This window comes from Neoarius graeffei, chromosome 26, assembly GCF_027579695.1.
Source record: "Neoarius graeffei isolate fNeoGra1 chromosome 26, fNeoGra1.pri, whole genome shotgun sequence".
NCBI lineage: Eukaryota > Metazoa > Chordata > Actinopteri > Siluriformes > Ariidae > Neoarius > Neoarius graeffei.
Window position 1 is genome coordinate 16228720 of NC_083594.1, and position 21838 is coordinate 16250557.

General features: G+C 40.4%; 1 protein-coding gene across 7 annotated transcripts in view; it reads left to right on the top strand.

Moving 5' to 3' along the window:
- pcbp4 (poly(rC) binding protein 4) overlaps positions 1-21838 on the top strand; it is a 259012-nt gene that overhangs the window by 68232 nt on the left and 168942 nt on the right. The window contains exon 2 of one of the 7 annotated variants that reach the window (XM_060910937.1): positions 4639-4896. The exons of the other annotated variants lie outside the window; for them this stretch is intronic. The gene's annotated coding sequence lies outside the window, so the exon portion shown is untranslated. The remainder of the gene's footprint in view (positions 1-4638; positions 4897-21838) is intronic. 7 annotated transcript variants of the gene reach the window in all.

Below are 21838 nucleotides of genomic sequence, written 5' to 3' on the forward strand. Positions count from 1 at the left end.
TTGTCCAGGGTGTACCCCGCCTTTCACCCGTAGTCAGCTGGGATAGGCTCCAGCTTGCCTGCGACCCTGTAGAAGGATAAAGCGGCTAGAGATAATGAGATGAGATGAGATGTTGGTAATATTTCTCAATCATCAGCTGTCAGGTTATAATCCTTTGAAAATCCATGACCTTGAGTTTGACATTTCAAAGTCATTCAAGGTCAAAGGTCATGGTGCCAAATGAAAGCCAATATGGCACTTCCTATAAGTTGATAACGGTAAACATCTGTCTACCATCAACCGTTTTCAAGTTACAGCCGTCTGAAAATCCGTGACCTTGAGTTTGACCTTTCAAGGTCACTCAAGGTCAAAGCTCATGGTGCCAAATGAAAGGCTATATGGGAGTTCCTATATGCTCATAATAGGAAACATTTGTCTATCCGCAACCGTTTTTGAGTTATAATGGAAAATGTTATTTTGACCGAAAGATTGACCTTTCCAGTGACCTTGACCTTGACCCGATTACCCCTAAAATTTAATCAGGTAATCTACAGACCATTGCCCACCTACCCTGAAAATTTGAAGTCAATCGGTGCAACCGTCTAGACGCTAGATTGTTAACAGAAAGACAAACAAACAAGCAAACCGCGCTGATTACAATACCTCGCCCCACAAGGTAAAAATGCTACATGTGAATCTATACATATAGCAAGTGTTGCAGTCTTATTAAAATTTGTAATTTGAGATATTTTTGTAGTATCCTTATATATAAAGATGATCTTACATGGTTGCACGTAGCTATGAAGTTGATCTTTGAGTGGTGAAAATATTTTCAAGACAAGAAGATAAACTTCACGTCTTCATGCCACAGTGTAATGATCTTGATATTATATGGACACATCCACAAAAAGCCCTGTGATGACCTGGCGACTTGTCCAGGGTGTACCCCGCCTTTCGCCCGTAGTCAGCTGGGATAGGCTCCAGCTTGCCTGCGACCCTGTAGGACAGGATAAAGCGGCTACAGATAATGAGATGAGATGAGGCATCCACAAAAAAAAAATGCACAAGTTAATCAAAAGAATTTTAATTTTGAACCAGTTCACCATTTTGACAACGTCCAGTCAACAGGAAAACTCTGGAAATGACGTCATCGGAGTGAAATATCAGGAATTATTCTATCTACATTCACTGGATATGAGCAATCGCCCGCTCTGATTGGCTACTCTACTACTAGGCTATCAGCTCATATACCGTGAGTAGAGAAAAACAAAATGGCGGAGCGTGTTGCTGAGCCAACCGAGGACAAAATAAAAACTCTACTCAAAAACAAACCCCCCAAAAATACAAAAAAGCAACAAAATGTGGAATGAAAGTATTTAATGGTAATTACGTATCTTTTTTAAAAATAATTTTTCAAAAATTATTATTGTTGCATTTTTCACAAATTGCTCCTGTCATTTCGCCGGTTTGTTTACACCTTCATCTTTCAGCATTAAAATTTGTTGAATTTTTTTAGACTGGTTCAAAAGCTCAAATTTGAAAATTACAGAACTGAAATATCCAAGAAAGAATTAAAGACATGTCTGAAGCTATTCTATACCTCGGCACGACAGCAAGATGGCACTTTCTACAAAAATAACAACACTAAAGTCAATTCATGCAGCCATCGATAGGTTTTTAAGAAGTCCGCCTAAGCGGAAATGATTTTGTCGGACGCTTTGTATAAAGTTTTTATTCACTGAATTTGCAAAAAACTAGAAAAACACTCGGAGAGCGCAGACCTCCGCCAAGAATCCTTTAAAAAAATCCGGGATCCAGAAGGTGATCCGGATCACCGCCAAAATTTAATGTAGGGATGTCCCGATCAGGTTTTTTTGCCCTCCGATCCGATACCGATCATTTGATTTTGAGTATCTGCCGATACCGAGTCCCGATCCGATACTTCTTATAATCCATAAAAAATAATAAAGACGAGGAAAGAAACGGATCCAGGATGTTCCTCTTTTTTTTTTTTATTTAACACCTTATTTTAACATCCAACAACTCCGTTAGCAAACAGAGCACTTACGTGAGGTAGTTTGAACAATAAATAAATTAAAAACATAACCTTAAAATACCTGGCAGGAATGTAAACAAATTAAAAAAAAAACCTGCCACAGTGCCAGTAATTTGCTTTTAAGAACGCATCTCACAGTGGTATACAGTAATTTCAATTAAGGAAATGAATGTTTTTCTTGATGAAAACAAGCATTTCTACCCTTTCAGGTTTGAGCCTGTTTTTGTCATCCAACACGTTTGCAACAGCACTAAAAACTCGCTGTATTGTGTCGGGTGTTTGTTTTTCAGGCGCCGTATCAGGTTTGTTGTATTAAATGCGGCCCTTTCCTGTCCACCCCTTGAAATTCCAACTTTACATATTTCACAGTTTGCTATGGCAGTGTTGTCATCAACTTTGAAATACTGCCACACCGCAGACATGCTTTGCTTTCCGCTTCGAACTGCTTCCGTGTTCAACTTTGCCGGCAACGGGCAGCCAATAACCAATAGCGTCTCTGCTACAAAGTGACGTCATGCCGCACGTGTTGATGTTGCTGTGTTGAGACAAGAGGTCTGGTCTCACTCTGTGCCAACGCATGGCTATTGATGTGTTAAAAATGAGAATATATTATATAGATATATATCCGATCCCTGATCGGGAGGTAATGCCCGATTCCGATCGAGTCTGAAACCACGTGATCGGGCCCGATTTCCGATCACGTGATCGGATCGGGACATCCCTAATTTAATGGATTGTTACTTGTGCCCAGTCACAGCTCTGGAAAAAGTTTCAGAGCAATCTGTTCATAACTTTTTCCATAATGTTGCTAACAGACAAACCAACAAACAAACAAACAAACGCGACCAAAAACATAACCTCCTTGGCGGAGGTAATAAAAATGCCCTGTTTCTCAAAATCCAGTGAATGTGGATAGAATAAAACAGTTATTCCACTCAATCTCGTCGTACACGGCTTATAGTTAGCGCCGCGCTATGCACCTCGTCAGCTATCAGCTCATGTACGACTCAATTTCGTGGAATAATTGTGAATCATTCCATCCGCATTCACTGGATATAAGCAATCGCCCGCTCTGATTGGCTACTTTACTACTAGGCTATCAGCTCATATACCGTGAGTAGAGAAAAACAAAATGGCGGAGCGTGTTGCTGAGCCAACCGAGGACAAAATAAAAACTCTACTCGTAAACAAAACCCCAAAAAAGCAACAAAATATGGAATGAAAGTATTTGATGGTGAGAACGTATCTTTTTTATCTTTCAAGAATTATTATTATTATTATTATTATTATTATTATTATTATAGCATTTTTCACAAATTGCTACTGTCATTGTGCCGGTTTGTTTACATTCTTCATCTTTAAGCATTAAAATTTGTTGAATTTGCAAAAAATACAATAAAAAATGCTCTGTTTCTCAAAATCCAGTGAATGTGGATAGAATAAAACAGTTATTCCACTCAGTCTCATCGTACATGGCTTATAGCCAACTCGGTGCTATCAGCTCATGTAAGACTTGATTTCGTGGAATAACTGTTAAATATGTCACCCAGATCTGTGATGTATCTCGTATAAAAAAATGTGAGTTTTTCAACATGAGAAGATAAACTTCAAATCTTCAAGCCAACGTGTGATTTTCTTTTTATTGTATAGAAACATTCACAAACAAAAATTACCCAAACTTATAAAAACAATTCAATTTCCTCACGAGTGACTTATAGAGATTTATTATACATACAGGACACTATTTCCATGGAATAAAAACATGTATTCTATTCCCTTCTAGCAGGTTTCATTCATTTGGTTTGACAGCATGCAATATTGTAAGCATATTGATTATCCTACATGTATTACATCACTCTACCTAATGGAGAATGAGTGTTGAATATGGTTTACGATATTGCATGGTTGTCAAGACAACATGTCTCACGTCAGAGCTGATGTGAATATTTAGTGAGAAAGTTTTCTGCTGTGCATGCACAGAAGCATTTCTTTGTTTGCCAGGAAAGAGGAAGATGCGTTGAACACCCGAGAGGCTACCAAAACTTCATTAGATATTCTTCACGCATATTTACAAGAGAAAAACATACCAACGGACATCGAAAAACTGGAAAAGAGAGTGTGTATGTCAGTGGTGAACCGTTACTATTAGAGCTGGGACTTCAGCTCAGCCAAAACTTAGCCAGACACACTAAAAAAGCAACAGGGCAAAGGATTTTGCAAGGGATTAGCGGCAGGCTGCCAGGTCGCTCTGTTGTGTGTAGTTGTCGATGTTGATTTTAAAAGTAACTCAGTAAATTGCACAGAGAAATTAATACGCAAGTCCAGTGTTGTAGTCGAGTCACTAAACCTCGAGTCTGAGTCCAGTCTCGAGTCCCCAGTATTCAAGTCCGAGTCAAGTCCAAGTCATTAAAAAAATTTCAAGTCAAGTCCGAGTTGAGTCCACTGTTGATCCGAGTTGAGTCCGAGTTGAGTCCACTATTGAGCCGAGTAAAATCTGAGAACAAGACTCCAACCGTGTCATTTGATGGTGACTGTTTTAGTGCCATTAACATTCGTTTCTGAACACGACATATGAACAGGTGAATGTGCATTCTGTTTTTCAGGAAGTGCGAAGTATTCTGTCAGAGATGGATGCAAGTGCAGAAGATGTGTTTATTAATACAACTGAAGACGGTAAACAATCCAGAACGGCAGGCAAAATCATAAAACGGTGAAACAGGCAATAGGTCGAGCGAGGCACAAACAGGCTATCGGAGACTCGGCAGAATCAAAGACGAGAAACAGGAAATCAGGGATCAGGAAACCAAACAAGGAAATAAGGCTCAGTAATGTGTCAGAAACACAACTCAATACATCACGAAGTAAGTGTGTTTTCACAGTTTTTATATAGGTGCGCTGATTATATAGGTGACATGATTAATCCTGTGCAGGTGCGAGTCATTTACGGCGTGCACGAGAGTCCGCTTGGTGCACACGCTGTCCGGAGCGTGCCCGAGAGTCTATCTGATGCACATGCCAAGGCATGCAGGTGTGACACTCTTGCACGAAATTAGTACAATAATTAATGTAGATATAAATATCTTATGCCAAATTATTGTGGCATGTGACAAAAAATAAAGAAAAAATCAGAGTCCTCGTCTCCAATTTACGAGTCCGAATGCAGTTAATGCACGAGTCCGAGTCCAAGTCATCAGTGCTCAAGTCCAAGTCGAGTCACGAGTCCTTAAAATTGGGGCACGAGTCAGACTAGAGTCTGAGTTCTGGACTCAAGTACTACAAGCCTGCTCAAGTCTGAGAGAAAAATACTGTGGCGAGTGTGTGTGGAAAAAGAGTCTGGAGACAGAAATCTTAGTTTCTCAGTCCTTAGCCTGTGCTACTCGCGCTCGATAGCACTGGTTTGACCGCTTTTTTAGCATTTACGAACACTACTGATGAACACTACACCGGCTGGAAGGTGACTGCACCGACTCGTGGTTAAGCTAGCATTGGCCTTCGAGAATGCTGATATGTTTGGGCCTTCTCTGAAGGTCTAGAAGGCTCTGACGGTTCCCCTCTGTTTACAAAAGAAAAACATACCAACAGACATCGAAAAATTGGAAAAGAGAGTGTGTATGTACAACCCCGATTCCAAAAAAGTTGGGACAAAGTACAAATTGTAAATAAAAACGGAATGCAATAATTTACAAATCTCAAAAACTGATATTGTATTCACAATAGAACATAGACAACATATCAAATGTCGAAAGTGAGACATTTTGAAATTTCATGCCAAATATTGGCTCATTTGAAATTTCATGACAGCAACACATCTCAAAAAAGTTGGGACAGGGGCAATAAGAGGCTGGAAAAGTTAAAGGTACAAAAAAGGAACAGCTGGAGGACCAAATTGCAACTCATTAGGTCAATTGGCAATAGGTCATTAACATGACTGGGTATAAAAAGAGCATCTTGGAGTGGCAGCGGCTCTTAGAAGTAAAGATGGGAAGAGGATCACCAATCCCCCTAATTCTGCGCCGACAAATAGTGGAGCAATATCAGAAAGGAGTTCGACAGTGTAAAATTGCAAAGAGTTTGAACATATCATCATCTACAGTGCATAATATCATCAAAAGATTCAGAGAATCTGGAAGAATCTCTGTGCGTAAGGGTCAAGGCCGGAAAACCATACTGGGTGCCCGTGATCTTTGGGCCCTTAGACGGCACTGCATCACATACAGGCATGCTTCTGTATTGGAACTCACAAAATGGGCTCAGGAATATTTCCAGAGAACATTATCTGTGAACACAATTCACCGTGCCATCCGCCGTTGCCAGCTAAAACTCTATAGTTCAAAGAAGAAGCCGTATCTAAACATGATCCAGAAGCGCAGACGTCTTCTCTGGGCCAAGGCTCATTTAAAATGGACTGTGGCAAAGTGGAAAACTGTTCTGTGGTCAGACGAATCAAAATTTGAAGTTCTTTATGGAAATCAGGGACGCCGTGTCATTCGGACTAAACAGGAGAAGGATGACCCAAGTTGTTATCAGCGCTCAGTTCAGAAGCCTGCATCTCTGATGGTATGGGGTTGCATTAGTGCGTGTGGCATGGGCAGCTTACACATCTGGAAAGACACCATCAATGCTGAAAGGTATATCCAGGTTCTAGAGCGACATATGCTCCTATCCAGACGACGTCTCTTTCAGGGAAGACCTTACATTTTCCAACATGACAATGCCAAACCACATACTGCATCAGTTACAGCATCATGGCTGCGTAGAAGAAGGGTCCGGGTACTGAACTGGCCAGCCTGCAGTCCAGATCTTTCACCCATAGAAAACATTTGGCGCATCATAAAACGGAAGATACGACAAAAAGACCAAAGCCAGTTGAGCAACTAGAATCCTACATTAGACAAGAATGGGTTAACATTCCTATCCCTAAACTTGAGCAACTTGTCTCCTCAGTCCCCAGACGTTTACAGACTGTTGTAAAGAGAAAAGGGGATGTCTCACAGTGGTAAACATGGCCTTGTCCCAACTTTTTTGAGATGTGTTGTTGTCGTGAAATTTAAAATCACCTAATTTTTCTCTTTAAATGATACATTTTCTCAGTTTAAACATTTGATATGTCATCTATGTTCTATTCTGAATAAAATATGGAATTTTGAAACTTCCACATCATTGCATTCCGTTTTTATTTACAATTTGTACTTTGTCCCAACTTTTTTGGAATCGGGGTTGTATTATAATAATAATAATAATAATAATAATAAAGGCTTTTTTTCATGGTATATCAAATATACTCCATTCAGCTAGCATGATATTGAACTTGTCTTCGACTCGTTCAGTATCATGCTAGCTGAATGGAATATATCTGATATAATATGAAAAAAAAGCCAGCCAATATTATTTAAATGTCACGGTTGGATGTAGTTCGTATGAAAAATACAAGTGGCGTATTTCCCAGTAAAACACTTGTGTGCATATCATCCAAGTCAGTGGTCACTGACTGATTGTCTCTTGTGACCACCTGCAATATTGGATCAGTATTCTGTTAGAGTAAAACAAATATATATATATATAAGGGCTGTAACGATACACCCAACTCACGATTCGATTCGTATCGCGATTTTTGACCCACGATTCGATACACCCACGATTTTTTAAAATGTGTTTTTAAAGGAGTAAATTTGACTTATTAACATTTACTTACTTACATTAACTATTTAATAACAAATAATTCAGACCACTGCAGAGAATGAGTAATATGTATGCAAAAATGAACAAATGTATATCCAAAGACTGTTTTATTTCTCAAAATAATACTGTTGAGCCGGAAGCTCTGTTTTTTTCGGTTCTGAAAAAGTCATTTTTCCAAATCGTGTAAATCCGTTAAGATTTTTTTTTTGGGGGGTGGGGTGGCTCTCTCACTGTCTCACTCTCATAGGGCCAATGATTTTCTGTGATCGTGGAAAACAGATGGAAATTACGGAATTTTTATGGTGAAACATTGCTCGCGTGTCAAAATGTAACTACCGCAGAAGGCTTCCGCCCAAGCAGACATGCCTTCAGTATTGCCAGATATTGCTAACGTTTTCCACCCCAAAATATGTTCAAAACCAGCCAAAAAGCACCTAAACCTGCCCAATCTGGCAACACTGCATGCCTTTCCGGTCAAGTGATTGTGATTGGCTTGTGGCACACCTCGCCAGCCAATGAGCTGCTTGTTTACAGATTCGCTCCCCGCGTCGCAACCAGAATGGCGACCGCTTAAAAGAAATGAATGCTCTGCCAGTGGCGAGTGTGGACGTTGCGTGACTCGCAGAAGATTGTCGTAGGTCGGCGAAAAAACGACTTACTAATAGATATAAAAAATAAAAGTAATTTAAGTAAGTTTAAAATGTAATTTAAATAAAAAGTAAAGTATTCATAAATTGAAGTTTGGAAGCACCTCTGTTTTTGGGCTGAGGAGAAGTTTGAAAGGGTGTACCGCGATTCTGCCTTCTTGTATCGCGATACGGATCGTGGCTCTGCATATCGCGATTTCGATACGCATGTTGTTACAGCCCTAATATATATATATATATATATATATATATATATATATATATATATATATATATATAAATGCAAGGCAGGTCCAGGGGTTTTGAGCCATTGGGGTGCAACATTATGAGTACAGTGTCAGTGCGAGTTTCATTTGCTGAAAAATGTGTGTACAGTATGGACCAAAAAGGAGGTCACTCCTGAATGATGAAAAGGAGAGAAACAAACAAAATAGAGTGCAGTTTTCGCAAAGAAGTGACTGTGTACACTAAAAGTCTCTGACTTGGAAAAAGCAGCGTATTCAACGATTATTATATAGTATTATAAATGAATGAACGAATGAATGACATATGAACATGAAAAGTCAAAATCAAAAGTTTGGCCACACCTTCGAATTCAGTGGCTTTCCTTTATTATATTAATTAAAAGACATTTCATGTCTTAAAGTAATGATGGATGTCATTTCTCTTCTAGACTTGTGAAACCATGTCAACTTAATTGTGATTTACTGCTGTTTGTGTGTATGTGTGTGTGTGTGTGTACTTGATGGAGGAGCCTAACATGCTGGTCAGCCTGGCCTCATTAGTAAATGTCTCCCCTCGTCCTCTCAGAAGAATGGCGTCATGTCCACTGATTAGCCACTTGCCATTTTGACTTCGCTGTTCATTTTGTCAAAAATTAAAAGCTAATGAAGTATGCTGATGTGAAGTCTGTCAGTCTAGTGCTCTGGCTTGATGCCTGTCCTCATTATTAACAATTATACATCAACTGGATGGGAATAGCACGCTGACAATACAGCTCAGCTACAGGAGAAAAATACATCTCAGAGACCCTAGTGAGTAATTAGTGAGTTCTGGACTCCCATCCAGTCTTTAGAAGAATTTGCGCACAGGGTCGTCGGATGCTAATGTTCATCATAGCAAGCCACCTCAGAACCGCACAGTGCAGCTGACTCAGCAGTTTAGCTGCTAGCATCCTTGGTGTGCTTCTATGTTGTTCCATGTTTCACTGATTGAGCAGGCTTTCTTCCTGTGTCCCCTGAGGACAGTGATTTGGGAGATAGCCAGAAGCTCCCGATTACCTCCGTCCCAGCTGGCCAGACATCCTTTCCTGCCTCATCTGTCTGCACGTTAACCCTCAGAGCACCTATTGATTTTTGTCCGTTGCTTTAAGCAGCTAGCATCTTCATGGCCGTCGTGCAAATTCCTCATTTACTCAGTACAATACAAATGTGAGCTTTCTTGTTTCATGAAATTCTCCAGGACGATGACTCACCCATCTGTTTATTTTAGAGATAGATAGACAGACAGACCCAGATTTACAGCAACGTAATCAAAAGACGCTGATGCGGTTCGCAGATGTCAGATATTTTACAACACACATTCTCGGAACTGACCAGCCAAGCATTACTTTCAGTGTAAAGATCTCATCTCATCTCATCTCATTATCTGTAGCCGCTTTATCCTGTTCTACAGGGTCGCAGGCAAGCTGGAGCCTATCCCAGCTGACTACGGGCGAAAGGCGGGGTACACCCTGGACAAGTCGCCAGGTCATCACAGGGCTGACACATAGACACAGACAACCATTCACACTCACATTCACACCTACGGTCAATTTAGAGTCACCAGTTAACCTAACCTGCATGTCTTTGGACTGTGGAGGAAACCCACACGGACACGGGGAGAACATGCAAACTCCGCACAGAAAGGCCCTCGCTGGCCACGGAGCTCGAACCCGGACCTCCTTTCTGTGAGGCGACAGCACTAACCACTACACCACTGTGCCGCCCCAATGTAAAGATAATGTCTTTGGACTGTGGAGGAAACCCACACGGACACGGGGAGAACATGCAAACTCCACACAGAAAGGCCCTCTCTGGCCACGGAGCTCGAACCCGGACCTCCTTTCTGTGAGGCGACAGCGCTAACCACTACACCACCGTGCCGCCCCATTGTAAAGATAATATCAGTAAATCCCCTTGATGATATGAGAATTCAAATATCAGGTACATGAGGCTAATTGATTTATTAGGACGAATGGAGAATTATACATTATGTTAAAGCTAGACCACCTTTCAGATTTTTCAAGTGTAGGTCATGGAAAGAATTTTCCCCGACACCCAATTATTTTTGTTTAGTGGACCAAAAGCTACTGAATTCAAAGCACAGATTCAAATTTTATTATTATTATTTTTTAAATAGAACATCTAATGAATTTAGGGCCACATGGCCCGAAATTCTCCACTATTTTTTCCTACTTCACCATGACCCAATTCAAGATACTACATCATGCATCACGTGGTGGGCTTTTCCCGTTTGCGCAAGGCATTATGGGATACAAATTTGAAACAGGAGAGGAAAATGGAGGATGAGAATGAAACGTGAAAGACCAACTATAGTAACGGAAAGCGAGAAGAAAAGACGTTATGTTGTATGTGAAGGAAAGGAAACGCAGGACCAAACTAATAAATATCGGTCGTCAGAGAGCACTTCGGTGTGATCAGCTATTCGTTTAGCGACAGAATGGTGGAACCGTCAGTGCACAGTCAAAGGTAAACCTGTAGATGGCAGTAATGCAAGACTGTGGATGCCAGCTGCCATAAAACCCAAAAGAAGAAGAAGAAGAAAAAGAAGGTAAACCCGCGCATGCGCACACGGACTTCCTCTGTCTGCTTGACTGCGTGAAGCGAGCGATTTCATGCACATTATTTGCTTTAATCCCCTCAAATTAAATAACTTCCCAGTAGGGTATTAGGCAGAAAAAGAAATTTACCAGTCAAAAATAATATTTTATATAATCCTGATAAGCGCCGCAGGTGCGAAGACGAGCGCCGCAGGCGCGAAGTCCCTCTAGGGGGGTCTGGGGGCATGCCCCCCCAGAAAATTTTTGAAATTTAGACTTCTTTTCCTGCATTCTAGGACATTTTCAGGGTGAAATGGCGTGTAATTTTTGATCAGAAATATTGCATATTTTTACTTTGTATTTTTTTCAGTTTCACTCCTGAATGTATCAGATGTATGTATGGTGTTTGATTTGGTAACAAAAGTGAAAAGAAAATAAACAACAATGAATTGTATATAATCTTTTGATCTAGTTACAGTATTTAATAAAAAAAAAAACCAACAGTATTCTATTTTACCATACCCCAATGAAACCCCCTTGTTAATCAATGTATCACACATACCTTTTCTGTCTTTTTGTGGAAAAACGAATCAGTTTTTGTCACATTCAATTTGGGGCGTTTGTTGGGATTCATCTTGATCCAGAAGAGTGAGTCAGCAAAAAAAAATGCGGTTCTCCCGCCAAGAAAGAGGAAACTACAACGCAGGGTGTTTGGCAATTTTCGACCAATCAGAATTCGCGATTTATTCAGTCCGCATGTTACAAGATTCAGTGCGGGCCAAAATGGCGGAAACGATGAAATATTCTGATTTTTCATTTCAAGTTTTCAGTATTTTTCGTATTAAACTGTGTTTCTTACGATTTGTAAATGATGGCGGAACCACACACGGACTGGCCATCGGGAGTAGCGGGAGTTTTCCCAGTGGGCCGGTGGTTCAGTGTGGGCCAGCGGAGAAAAAAAAAAAAACAGTTGCGCGCTGGCCTTTAATATGATAAGCAATGTTAACAGTTTCTTTAACAAACTGTTAACATTGCTTATCATATTAAAGGCCAGCGCGCAACTGTAATAAGCAATGTTAACAGTTTGTTAAAGAAACTGTTAACATTGCTTATCATATTAAAGGCCAGCGCGCAACTGTTTGTTTTTTGTTTTTTTTTTCCGCCGGCCCACGCTGAACCACCAGCCCACCGGGAAAACTCCCGCTACTCCCGATGGCCAGTCCGTGTGTGGGCGGAACATAACTGGATTTATCGGATGACATGTGGGAGTATTCATGTGCGAAAATTTTCGGCATTATCGTCCGTTTCAGTATCCGTCTGTGTGTATACTTGCCCGTTGAAATCGGCAATTGCCCGTCAAATTTACGGGTGGACGGGTCTCTGCCTAATACCTTACTTCCCAGCCACAGAATGGGCTGATATTTTGTCAGATATTACAGAAATAAACATATATCACAATGGCCAAATTTCAGAGGGCACTAAATTTCGCCTATTTTATGAAATCGAAAGGCCGTCTAGCTTTAAAAGGTATTTTCTTTCTCGTATAATTGAAATTGCAGTTCAAATTGATTCAGCACTTAAATTAGTCTCACTGGAAGAATTGTAAACTTTATCAATTCATATATAACTGTAATAACTTAATTATGACAATGATAACAACTTTATTAGTCATTGAAGGTACTCTCTATTGTAAGGTGACCAGATTTCTGGTCACACACACCGGCCGGTGAGCGTATTAACTAACGGAATCCCCGAAAATATATAACTTTCAGCACAAATCATTGCGTCGTTTTAGTAAATGTCTGTACTTGAACTTTAAGCTTTCATCCTGTGCAATATGGAGAGATTTATAACATAACGTCGACTGAACCATGACTGAAAATGAAACCTTTTATGATACTTTGGCAGTTTGGGTTTTTTTTTACCCCCTGTCATCCTCGGACTTAAATCTCTCCCGTTAACTCCTGTTTAAAAAGCCACAGCGTCATCATGAAAGCGACTCTTTTAGCGCATGACTCAAAAGAGAGTCAACCAAAGCCATAGCCTAAGCCTCATTAAAGAATTTCCATGAATGATGCACCCTCCGCTCCCCCTTTTAGAAGAATTGGATTATCTGGCGTGATTGATTTCCAGGGTATTGTGAAGCTCCTTTGTTTCGAATGTAAATACCGTAAATCAGAGGGTCACCTTCAGTTAATTAGCTTTGGTTTGGCGTCGCTCGGCCTGAAAACATGTCCCATCTGTATTTAGATGTCATCAAACAAGTGCTCAGAACCTGTATTTGTCCACTGCGGTGCCCGTAAGACAGAATGTCTGTTTGGAGTGGTGTTCTTGCAGATGGAGTTAAAAATTAAGCATATGTATACAAGAGAAGCAAATGGACCCCAGAGCAAATGGCTTTCAATTCAGCGTGTAATTTAGCTTCTGTTATGTTATCGATCGGTTAATGTTAATTGGCCGGTATAAATACTAGAATTACACAAGTGAACGATTTTGCATATAAATGTAACAAGCTTCAGTGGGTGAAGTAACCTTTAGTCTGTCCATTAAGGCACAGGTTTGTGATAATAAGCATTGACGGTCATATCCATTCGTTCTGTTAAATGAGCCTGTCTTTCAGGATATGACCTGTAATTCACTACTCGTCAGAAAGAGGCTCGGACTGAAGGCTAAAATTAACCAGCACTATATATTCTGTCCAGCGGGATGAAATTACATTATAGATAATTGCAGATTTCAAATGTCCTTCGACATCCATGCTTATCTGCGATAAGAAATCCAGTTTGGTAATTAATATAACTTGTAATAGAACAGTCTTTATATTTTATACAAAAGCAAGTCGCAAACTTTATTTCTACTGGAGATCTCATCTCATCTCATCTCATTATCTGTAGCCGCTTTATCCTGTTCTACAGGGTCGCAGGCAAGCTGGAGCCTATCCCAGCTGACTACGGGCGAAAGGCGGGGTACACCCTGGACAAGTCGCCAGGTCATCACAGGGCTGACACATAGACACAGACAACCATTCACACTCACATTCACACCTACGGTCAATTTAGAGTCACCAGTTAACCTAACCTGCATGTCTTTGGACTGTGGGGGAAACCGGAGCACCCGGAGGAAACCCACGCGGACACGGGGAGAACATGCAAACTCCGCACAGAAAGGCCCTCGCTGGCCACGGGGCTCGAACCCGGACCTTCTTGCTGTGAGGCGACAGTGCTAACCACTACACCACCGTGCCGCCCACTGGAGATCCGTATCAAGAATTTTTTCGATGATATAAATTTGTCACGAAAATAAGCGACCACTTGAACCCATGAAATGGACTTTACGTAGCTACAGTCTTTATGGGAGAGCGGGGAGACTTGGGACAAGTTTTCAGCTTTTGTACATTGTGCGAAATTCTTTGCAGGTAGCGTCACATTCATATTGCATTTGCCTCTTATATCCTCTTACTGCAACATTAGTTTCTCAGCTTATCTCATATCCTGACCTTCAGGCTTCACTTTTTCTGTCATTATTTTTTGCAGGGAGACATGAGACATTAAGGGGAGACATGGGACAGTATGTTGGGATACTTGAGACAGAGTGAGGAGACATGGAATAAAAATAAAATACCTCGGCCTACATGTTTAATTTTGATTCATGATCAAAGCTTGTAACAGAAGAACTCTTTGAACATACAGTGCTGGTATGGCAATAGAAAAATGTCTGTTTACCCAAACCCTAACGCGACAAAACAGTTCCATTCTCAAGAAGGAATGAAATACGTTTCATCCTCATGCAGGTACACGCCCACATTTTTAACAAAAAAACGTTTAAAACAATTTTATATTTGTAAACCACAAGAAAAAACCTGGAACATGATGAACTGTCCCAACTCTCCTCATCTGGTCGTTTTGAAAAAAAAATGAAATGTTTTTTTTTCTCCAGAATTTAAGTTGAACAAATAATAATATTTATTTTTTTTGCAGTCCAAATCCTGCGTTCTGATTGGCTGGCGAGCGGGTCCGTATCCTATGGTACAGACCCCAGTTACAGACCCCGGTTACGGACCTCTGGCGACTCGCTCGTTCACAACAACAACAAACATAGTAGCATTTTTTGTCAACATTTATCTTTTTTTTTATAAGCTTTATTTAGATTATCAAAAATCTTATAAATTTTTGCCAGCATTTCTCAGGAGAATAGCATTAATTTTACAGCATGGATAGCGATAACGACAGTGTTCACAGCGAAAGTGAGTTTTACTACCCTGAGGAAGAAGAAATAAAAGAAAACATTTCAGGAGAAAGCTAAAAACCTGTAATTTGCTAACGCCGAGCAAAAACATGGCTGAATCCTGAATGACTCCTATTTGTATAAATAGGGGACGACATAGGCGGCAAAATGTAGTTTTTTTCCTGCCATGGAAGTGCACTTGTATACCGAGGAGGAAGCAATTTGCATTACAGCCGTGAATGAGGATTCAAAATGGCGGCTTGGCTCGGTTTTCCCTTTTGGGCGCTCTCGTTTTCTGTTAGAATTTGGTAAAAAAATATATATATATATATTATTTACCAGCTTAAGGTTGGTCCGTATGGTGAAATACCGTGACTTCTGCCTTAAATACTGACCTCGGCCCAGAGGGCCTTGGTCAGTACTTTCAAGACCTCGGTCACGGTATTTCATGATACGGACCTCCCAGCTGGTATATAACATATATATATATATATATATATATATATATATATATATATATATATATATATATGGTAACTCTAGTCTACAAACTTTAATTCGTAACAAATCCCGAATTCACCAGCGTACATTATACCGTAGAATGGAGGTGGAGGCAAAACAAATTTTGGTTGATAAAAATATTTAACTGCACAAACCTGACGGCACTATCCAGCTTCGTGACTCCAAAGGAAGTAGGTTACTTGAAGGGGCAACATCTAACTTCTGATGTAGTCTAAAACCTGATTGGTTGATAGTAATTTATGGGAAAACAAACTGTCCGAAGTCTCCCCCTTCCCAAGTCTCCCCGCTCTCCCTTATTCTTTCCCAGTCATGTCTCCAGTGAAGAAGCACGTATTTGCAGTTTGCAGTATTGACAACATGGCAGAAAGTCATTGGCTAACATTTCAGCGATGGGCTGTGATGTTCTCTTTTCGCATGTTAAAAAGTGTCAGGTTAGTGTCTTCATTTCAGTGCTAGTCACTGTAAAGAGTTATGGATTGGATATGTGACATTTGCATCATTTAATCATTGAAATGCATCATCATAGACAATCGTGGGCATTGCGAGGTCATGTATGTGGAAGAGGGCAGTTGGTGCTTTTCTCCAAGCAATTCAAAAAGATGCAGTGGCTGGCTTCACATGTTGGACAATAGGGGAGAGCTAGTGAGTGGGTGGGAATTGGCAAATTAATAAAACTAGGAGGAATGGGGTAAAAAAAAGCATAAATATATGTTGTTTATTTCAATAATATTGGCTGGTGTTCAGTGGTATATCAGATATATTCCATTCAGCTAGCGTGATATTGAACAAGTCGAAGACAAGTTCAGTATCATGCTAGCTGAATGGAATATATCTGGTATACCATAAAAAAGCCAGCCAATATTATTATTATTATTATTATTATTATTATTATTATTATTATTCTACATACACCAGAGTGGAACACTCAGGGCCTTCTTGGCCTTCAGATAAGGCCCAAACAAATCAGCATTTCAAAAACTTAATTTCCTTCATTCTTTAATTTCTTTCATAATTTCATGATAATTATTCTCTTCTAATTCTAATTTGGCCTCATTTTCTATCAAATTTGCTTCAGAAATGAAAGGGTTACGGTCCTGAAAACACTAAAATCGAGTTATCCAATGAGATTTTTTTGTTTGTTGTCTCTAGGCTGAGAGGAGTTTCGAGCTGGCTCACTCATTGGTTAGGACTTCATTGCTGGGACAGAAGGCCATGGCAGTGTATGTTTATGTAGGAAGTGACAGATGAATTAACCAATCAGATTTTGATTTATAGTGTGAGGGACCAAAGATTTATATTCCTAGACCTTCTCGAAGGCCAACGCTAGCTTAACTGCAAGTCGGTGCCGTCAACGCAGCAGTGAAGTAATCTTCCAGTCGGAGTAGCATTCATCAGTAGTGTTAGAGAATGCTAATAAAGCGGTCTAGCCAGTGCTATCGAGAGCTAACGACTAGCACAGGCTAACAACTGAGAAACTAAGATTTCTGTCTCCAGACTCTTTTTCCACGTACTCTCGCTACAGTATTTTTCACTCCGACTTAAGTATTCATTTCCCGATGTAATTTACTTAGTTACTTTTAAAATCAATATCGACAACTACACACAACAGCGCGACCTGGCACTCTGCCGCTAATCCCTCGCAAAATCCTTTGCCCTGTTGCTTTTTTCGTGTGTCTGGCTAAGTTTTGGCCAAGCTGAAGTCCCAGCTCTAATAGTAACAGTTCACCACTGACTCACACACTCTCTTTTCCAGTTTTTCTATGTCCATTGGTATGTTTTTCTCTTGTAAATATGCGTGAAGAATATCTAATTAAGTTTTGGTTGCCTTTTGAGTGTTCAACGTGTCTTTATCTTTCTCGGTGAACAAAAAAAACATGCTTCTGCGCATATGTGCGGCATAAAACTCTCTCATTGGATATTCGCATCAGCTCCGATATATGGCGTCATGTTGTCTTGACAACCATGCAATATTGTAAACCATATTCAATGCTCATTCTCCATTGGGTAGAGTGACGTAATACACATAGGATAAGCGATATGCTAACAATATTACATGCTATCAAACCAAATGAATGAAACCCTCTAGAAGGGAATAGAATACATGTTTTTACTCCATGGGAAAAGTGTCTTGTATGTATAAAAATGTCTTATAAAGAATCTCAATATGATAATTTGCCATCTCAGTCGTGTCTTCTAATAGCATGGCAGTTGTCAGTGAAAAGCCAATGGCTCAGTGTGTTGCCTTGTAATCTAGCAAGTACAGTAATTAACCCCATGCCAGCCTCTGTGTTAATCCTTAATTATTTAGTCAGACCTTTCGTCTTACATGTGGCCAATTTTCTTTCAGCACCCCCCCCAGGTCAAAGGGCAGGGCTTTTACAGTGTCTTTGCGGTTAGTTCAAGAACCCCACATTCTCTGTAGACCTCATTAGGTCTTCAGGAGAAGCTGAAAGAAAAGATGAGAATCTGACCACCACACTAACTACGGGGCTGCATTTCTTGAAGGACATGTTTAAACTTAATGGGTTGGTTCCTGCCATCTTATTCTATCGGTCTTATTTTTCAGGAAAGAAAAAAAAAAAGATTTTCAGCGATAATCAGGGTCTATGCTGAAATGAAAATTTCACCAAATATCATACTCACTTATCTACGGAAGCCGAGAGAGGCCCTTCATATAATCCTTTTTTTTTATTCACCTTGTTATCCCAAGATAACGACATAATTAATTCAGGATCTCGAGAAAACAACACAACTAATTCGAGATCTCGAGAAAACAAAACCATTATTCCGAGATAACGACATAATTAATTCAGGATCTTGAGAAAACTACACAACTAATTCGAGATCTTGAGAAAACAAAACTGTTATTTCGAGATCTCGAGAAAACAAAACAATTATTCTGTGATCTCGAGAAAAAACAATTATTTCATGATCTCGAGTAAACAGCTGAGAAATGGTTCATTCAGGTGCGCCAAGAGACTTGTGATGTGCTGACTTTGGGGCTATTTCTCATTCTGTATAGACGCAACTTTGGTCATTAGAATGTCTGGAATAATCGATCACCTAATAAGGCAATATTTTGATCAGGGGTCGACACAGGGAGAGATTGCATTAAGTCTTTTAATAAGGGATAATTTCAAAATTAGTCCGCGGCACCTCCGCAGAAGACTGGCCCGGCTTCGTCTCTACCGACGGAGATACAGTGATCCAGCTGAGATCATGAAATAATTGTATTGTTTTCTCGAGATCTCGAAATAACGGTTTTGTTTTCTCGAGATCTTGAATTGGTTGTGTTGTTTTCTCGAGATCCTGAATTAATTATGTCGTTATCTCGGGATAACAAGGTGAATAAAAAAAGATTATATGAAGGGCCTCTCGCGGCTTCCGTACTTATCACATGTGCTGTGAAAATAATCTTTTTTTTTGTACACTTGGAATGAAAAACTAATTGAAAAGTTTTATAGACTTGCTAGATGAGGCATACTCGACAAATCAAAATCAGGAAATGAATGTTTTTATTAGAAACGTTTTTAGCAGGCCTGAGAAGGAAAATGTGATTGCAGGGTTGGCCCTTTCTATCTGGACAGCAAAGTGATCCTCAATATTGGAGCAAATGAAGATTTTGTCGGATGAACTTGTAACTGCGTGACAAAATGGCATTCATTATGGTCAGCATTCATGCCACTTAAATGGTGAAACTTGTGCCAGCGAGATGAACAAAGACAACACAGTGAGGTCCGGAGGAATGATCAGAGATTACAACTAGTTTTTTTTTACTGAGCAGGCTTTTAGGAATCTTACTGAATCCTGCTGACTCCACTGAGCTGTCTGAAGTGTCCACAATCCCCTCCTTTCTACGCCCTCTGGGGTCCAGCTGTCCAGGCAGGAACAGCTGAGGAGATTCCTTGAGATCAGAGACACGCTCCCAAACATCTCCACTCAAACAACTGACTAAACCCTAACACAACATTCAATATGGCGAAAATATCCTGTTTTATAATGTGTTGTTAAGCCAAGGAGACCGACATGGGAATGAAACTGCTATTTGAGAAATTGAAAGAGAGAAACGTTTTCGCGCCTGGCAGGAAAGATCTTGGCTGCAGGGTTCTGTTTTGGCCTGCAGTGCTGGAATTCACAGTAATACAGAGGCCGTGGGTGGTACACATTGTTGATTTAGCGACATACTCCGTTGGGTCCAAGCGTCAAATCCTTAAACCAAGCCACACGTCTGTTACTGGAGAGCACTCTCCAGCTTCGATGTCTTAAACCCTACCTTCTTGGAAAGGCAGGATAATGGAATCTCGAATACCCAGGCTTTTCTTCAATCCAAATGTGTTGCTATGGAATTATTTTATGTATTTGGGTCAGTTTGTGACAAGCTGGCCCGTATTTGCTTAATAAGAGCTGGATTTTTCTCCCAATAATCCCTGTGCACTGCACTGCAGGAGCTTTTGAATGGATGTGGCCATTTCATCTCGTAGCATTCGTTTAACTTGAGCAGTAATGGCTGGTTGCGATATTAGGTGGGGGGCGAAAATATAATATACATCAATAACATCACAAAAAAAATATATATTCAGGCTGAGCAGTGCTTTATATCCCAAGGTACCTGGGTTCATGCCATGTGGCTTCTGAATACCAAACATGCAACCCTTTTGTTCAAACCAAAAAAACAGAAAACTTATAGTCCTGTTGTCTGCCCTTTTGTGCAGTTTGTACTTTGGTGGGACAATGTGTGCTTAGTTCGTCTATTTTTAATTTCTCCTCCAAAGGCTCCTCCAAATTTTTGGAGGAAAAGGATGATACAGCAAATTATTCATTATTATTATTATTGTATGTTCATTACACCTTTGATGGTATTTGACCTGCACCTTCTCACAGTGTTGTAGTCGAGTCACTAAACCTCGAGTCCGAGTCCAGTCTTGCGTCCCCAGTGTTCAAGTCTGAGTCAAGTCCAAGTCATTAAAAAAATTTCGAGTCGAGTCGACTATTGATCCGAGTCGAATCCAAGAACGAGACTCCAACGGCACCATTTGATGGTGGCTGTTTTAGCGCCATTAACGTTAGTTTGTTCCTGAACATGACGTATGAACAGGTGAATGTGCTTCTCTTCGTCAGGGAGTGTGAAGTATTCTGTCAGAGATGGTTGGGAGACGGATGTAAGTGCAGAAGGTGTGTTTATTAATACAAGTGAAGAGACGTAAACGATCCAGAACGGCAGGCAAAATCGTAAAACGGTGAAACAGGCGATAGGTCACGTGAGGCACAAACAGACGATCGGAGACTCGGCAGAATCAAAGACAAGAAACAGGAAATCAGGGATCAGGAAACCAAACAAGGGAATAAGGCTCAGTAATGTGTCAGCAACGCAACTCAATACTTTGCAAAGTAAGTGTGTTTTCACAGTTTTTTATATAGGCATGCTGATTGCGCCTTAATCCTGTGCAGGTGCGAGTTGTTTACAGCGCGCGTGCGCGAGAGTCTGCTTGGCACACGCGCTGTACAGAGCGCACACAAGAGTCTATCTGATGCACATGCCAAGGCACACAGGTGTGACACTCTTGCACAAAATTAGTACAAAAACTAATGTAGATATAAATATCTTATGCCAAATTATTGTGGCATGTTACAAAAAATAAAGAAAAAAATCAGAGTCCTCGTCTCCAATTTACGAGTTCAAATGCAGTTAATGCACGAGTCCGAGTCCAAGTCATCAGTGCTCAAGTCCAAGTCAAGTCTCATCTCATTATCTCTAGCCACTTTATCCTGTTCTACAGGGTCTCAGGCAAGTTGGAACCTATCCCAGCTGACTACGGGCGAAAGGCGGGGTGCACCCCGGACAAGTCGCCAGGTCATCGCAGGGCTGACACATAGACACAGACAACCATTCACACTCACACCTACGGTCAA